The following is a 5,234-nucleotide window of genomic DNA, read 5'->3' as shown; positions in this document are numbered from 1 at the left end:
TCGCTCTAACGAGAACTGTCTGCAGAGGTGAAGCTTGCACCTTCGTTGTTGGACGAGGAAGGCCCAGCATTACGCGGCGCGAGTCCTAGCTCATTCATTATCTTGTTGTATTCTTTTCTTACGGCTCGACATTTCCTCCACTTGGACGGCATGATGAGCGAGAGGGATGAGTCAGATGCCGAAACCGCAACGCTGTAGCCCGTTCCGAAAAACGCAAGACGACGGCGAGGCGAAAGCGTGGACAGCAGCAGAGCAGTGGGACAGTCAGTCACAGCAAGGGGCAGCCGACCAGCGAAAGCATGAGCCGAATCGAATCGAACGGATTTTTTTAAAGGCCCGCTCGAATGCCAAGGTGCAGATCCGGTGCAGGCGTTGTGTTTTGTCCGACTAATGTGCACGGTGTGCGTTAAATAGGTCTTGAACTGCCGGTGTAATCGACTTCAGAGACGTTAATATACCCGCATTTGCAGATACCCGGCAAATACCCGTAAGCTGGGTTTAACGGCGCTTGCGCATGTGTGCTGTGTCGTCTGCTGCACTGCTGCTTCGCACCTGTACCGCAGTGTATTAGTATATAAGGTACATTCAAGGACACTGTAACTGCACGACTGCACCAAGTCGGCATCGACAGTAGAAAGGGTGCAGCAAAATCGCGAACCAGCCCTGCAGCTTTCCTGTACATTTTGAAACGAACGGTGTGTTTCACATAGAGTGTTCAGAAGGCGCCATTGCTGCACCGCTGAAACTAATGAACTGTTAATGCAGGTGAATCGAACGTGTCAAAGTGCGTTCGATTCACCTGTACCACCTGCCACTAGTACACTCTACAGCCATAGAAAGCTGGATTGCGGATCGGATTAATACAAACATTAATATACAATTTATTTTTCGTTTTTGTCATTCAGTGATTCTGGTGCGACCCGCGCAACTTGAACGCGCTTCCCGGTACGCTTGTTTTTATTGCGTATCATGTGCCGTAATTCATGAAATAATAATGTACTTTTGCACTGGTGATTTGAGAGGTGGCGCACAGTGATGCTTAAGGAATTTCGGGACTATAAAAGAGCGTCGGTTCCTCCAAATCCTCTCTCCTATCGCCCCGGAATTTGCGCCATCGCCATCGACGACAGCCTTGCTTGCCACCTGTAACCGAAGAGACCGAAGTCAACGTGTGCGTGAGTATGCATCTTTTTTTTTATCATACGAGAGTTTGCTTGTCGGGATTGTATCTTATGTGCATTCTCATCTACGGGTCAACGTCTTGTGCGAGTATTTGTGTAGTTAATGGAGTGTGCCAAATATGCAGCCAGCGCACGTGTGGCTAGGCATAGCTATGGGCTAGGCGATCGATCGCGTACTACGTGCGCTCGAGATGAGTTAAATCATGCGCACTCTGGAATGGCATTGAATAGACCGCTCTTTTGATGCACAGAAAGACGCTGGGCGTAGATTTTATGCACGACTTGCGCGATATAGCTACACTATAGATGTTGAATGAGGTGTGTCGGGGATCTATGCGCGTGATACCCGGCCACATGCACTTCATCTCCTGCATCGTTTAGAGCAGCGGAATCTACACGCAACCGTGCCGGCCAGGAAATAAATTAGCCGTTTTCGCGAGAAATTCCGACGTTGCTGCTGCGGTGGTGCCTGCGATAGAGCGAACAGGCAGCATTCCAACAAGCAAAAGGATGACCGTTTATTTCACAGTGCACTTATATAGACACGGATCACCTGATCCATAACACAAGGAATGCGCGCACTGGGTGCGCACTGATATGCGACGTCACGCTATAACACTTCTTCCCCCTTAGATTAACTTCGAAGTCACTGGGTTGGTATCTGTTCGGGGGATGTCGCACACGGGCACTACGACGAAGAATTGGCAGCTCGGCTGTAGGTGCAGGGTCTGGCTGGTTCGAAGAGCCGGGGGCAGCTGTTCCGGGCGTGGGCGATTCAGGTAGCGGAAGCTGCTGATTTGCAGACTCTTTCGCGCCTGGAACCCCGAGAGGTGGCACGGCGACTGGCCCACTAGACATCGGAGCAGACGGATGAGCTGTGTCTTCCGAGGCTGTAGGAGCAGTTTGTACTGGCGGAAAGCTTGAGGAACCCGAGCTTGCGTAGCGGGCTCTGATGTGGTCCACATGCGTAAATCGCACAGCCTGCGACACTTTCACCAGATAGGTAACGGGACTAACAACTTGCGTCACGACACCATCGTCCCACGACACGCTTTCACCTCGCACAGTTTTGACCCACACAGCGTCCCCCACAGAAAAACATCGAGGAACCCCACGCGACACATCATGGGTTTCTTTCATGCGCTGTTGCTGCTCCCGCATGGAACGCGTAAAATCTGGTTTAAGCAAAGAGAGCTTCACCCGTGGCTGTCTTTTCAAAAACAATTCTGCCGGGGTCTGGCCAGTGGTACTGTGTGGAGTATTCCGATAACTCATAAGATAGCTGTCCAAACACTCCAGGAAGGAATGATTCTTGTGGCTAAGTCCGTCATGTAAGACCTGCTTCAACAGAGCTTGTTTGGTTGTCTGCACTAAACGCTCGGCCGCTCCGTTAGAAGCGGCATGATACGGCGGCGTCTTAACATGCCTTACACCATTCACACTCAAGAACGTTGAGAACTCTTCCGAAATGAATTGCGGTCCATTATCACTCACCAGTACCTCGGGTAGACCGTAAGCTGCAAACACACAACGTAACTTTTCAATGGTTTTGTTAGCAGTAGTGGATGACACAGGCCAGACCTCGATCCATTTCGAGAACACGTCGACGAGGACTCACAACGCCTGGGAGCCCTTTACAGCATAGTCCACGTGCACGCGTTGCCAGGGTCTTGTGGGATAATTCCATGGCTGCAAGGGAACAGGTGAAGCCGCGTTATGAACGGCCTGACACACCCGACACTGTCGAACGTAGCTCTCAATCGAAAGGTCGAGACCCGGCCACCAAACAAAGCTTCTTGCGAGCGCTTTCATGCGGCTAGCTCCCGGGTGGTCTTCATGCAATTGATGCAAAACCATTAGCCGAAGCTTATCAGGTATGATCACCCGTGATCCCCATGTTATGCATTCTTGCTCTACTGATAGCTCATCGCGACGTGAATAAAATGGTCTCAACTCTTCGGAGCACTGCGAAGGCCAGCCATTTAGAATGAAGTGTGTCACGCGAGATAAGGTGGGATCACGTCTGGTAGCTTTAGCCACGTCATCAGATTTTAGTGGCATGCTGTCAAAAAGCAAGAGACACTCGGGAGGCTCGTCGGCCGCTACAATAGGCCGTGGTAGCCTGGACAGAGCATCAGCCACTTCAACGTTTCTTCCTTTTCGATATTTTAGTTTATACCTATATGCTGCCAACGTCATTGCCCATCTTTGCATTCGAGCTGCCGCAAGGGTAGGCACAGATTTGTCTTGGCCTAATATTCCGAGCAGTGGCTGATGGTCTGTGTAAAGAGTGAACTCTCTTCCATACAAGTAGCGGTGAAATTTTTTAGCCCAACATCAGTGCTAATGCTTCCCGCTCACCCTGAGCATAGTTCTCAGCTGATGTAAGTGTTCTAGACGCAAACGCCACTGGCCTCTCTTGTCCCTCTGCAGTCTCATGAAAAAGAACAGCACCCAAACCATAGGGCGAAGCATCACATGACAGCGCAATTGGTTTCGCTACGTCGTAAAAGGTGAGCACAGTACTCTTCACAAGCAACTGCTTCGTAGCAGCAAAAGCTTCGCTACACTCCCGTGTCCACGACCACTTTTCGCCCTTGCGCAACAGACGATACAATGGTTCTGCCACGCAGGCAATGTTGCTTAAAAACTTTGCGTAAAAGTTTAACATGCCTAGATAAGCCTTTAGCTCTGTTTGACAAGTGGGCTCTGGCGCTTCCGTGACCGCTTTTATCTTTTCATCCGTGGGATAGATACCATCAGCGCACACAGTGTGACCTAGATAAGTCACGGTGTCCTGAAAAAAACGACACTTTTCTTCTTTCAGAGTCACGTTGTAATCATTAAGCCGCCGCAGAACTAGTTCCAACGTCTTTTGGCAGTCGGTGAAGTTTTTTCCGGACACAATGACGTCATCTATGTAGCAACCTACGTGCGGTATGCCCTTGAGCACCTCATCCATGAATGACTGAAAAATGGCTGGCGCGCTGGCTACCCCAAACGGTAACCGCTGGAACTCGAAAAGTCCCATGTGCGTGTTAATGGTTAGCAGTGGTCGGGACTCGGTAGCGAGCGGAATCTGCTGATACGCGGCTGAAAGATCCAGCACATAAAACACCTTGCCACCCGCTATTGCAGAGTACAAGTCTTCCGGACGAGGCAATGGGTAGTGGTCGGTCTTTAGCGCGGGATTTATTGTTACTTTGTAGTCCCCGCACAATCTCAGTGAGCCATCTTTTTTCTGAATCACAACCACTGGCGTTGCCCAATCGCTTTGCATCACGCGGCGTATAACTCCGCTTTTTTGCAGCCTTTCCAGCTCCTTTTCTACGTTATCTCGTAGCGCATATGGAACGTTTCTGGCCTTGCCAAAGACTGGCGTACAGTTCTGTTTAAGAACTATCCTTGCTTGGTAGTTCTTTACTACTCCGGGTTGCTTAGAAAACACCCCTGGGAACTTTTGTTTCACTGCTTCCACCTTGCTAGCGTCGCTTACATTTACGGACAACACACTTTTGCAGTCAAGCCCTAGCATCTCGAGCCAATTTCGCCCCATCAGCAGTGGAAGCTGTTTGCCGTGATCTTTGACAATGATAACTGGCAGTCGTAAAGACTGCTTTCCTGTCGTAACGATAACGTTGCATTGCCCCTTCACCGGAATGGGTTCCCCAGTGTATGTTCTTAGGATGACTCGTGATGGCTCGCACTTGACATGAGGAAATGCGTTCAGCTTAACACTCTCAGGAATTAGGGTTACAACAGCTCCCGTGTCAATCTGCATGCAGATGTCTTTCCCTTCTACGTTTACTTGCACTTCGTATCCAGAACGAACGGTGTTAATAACATGGTACACATCTAATTCAGAGTCACTATCAGAGCAGTCCACCACGTTCGCAGTTTTTAGTTCTCTGCACTTGCTGGGACACATCTTCTGTAAATGGCCGATTTGTGAACAGCTGTGACACTGGACATTCTTATACCAGCAAACACTAGCGGCATGCGCCTTGCCACATCTTTCGCAGATTCGCTTGACGTCCTTGAATTTCCGAAGCT

This window comes from Dermacentor silvarum, chromosome 5 (genome assembly GCF_013339745.2).
Source record: "Dermacentor silvarum isolate Dsil-2018 chromosome 5, BIME_Dsil_1.4, whole genome shotgun sequence".
NCBI lineage: Eukaryota > Metazoa > Arthropoda > Arachnida > Ixodida > Ixodidae > Dermacentor > Dermacentor silvarum.
Note: the sequence above shows the minus strand (reverse complement) of the source record.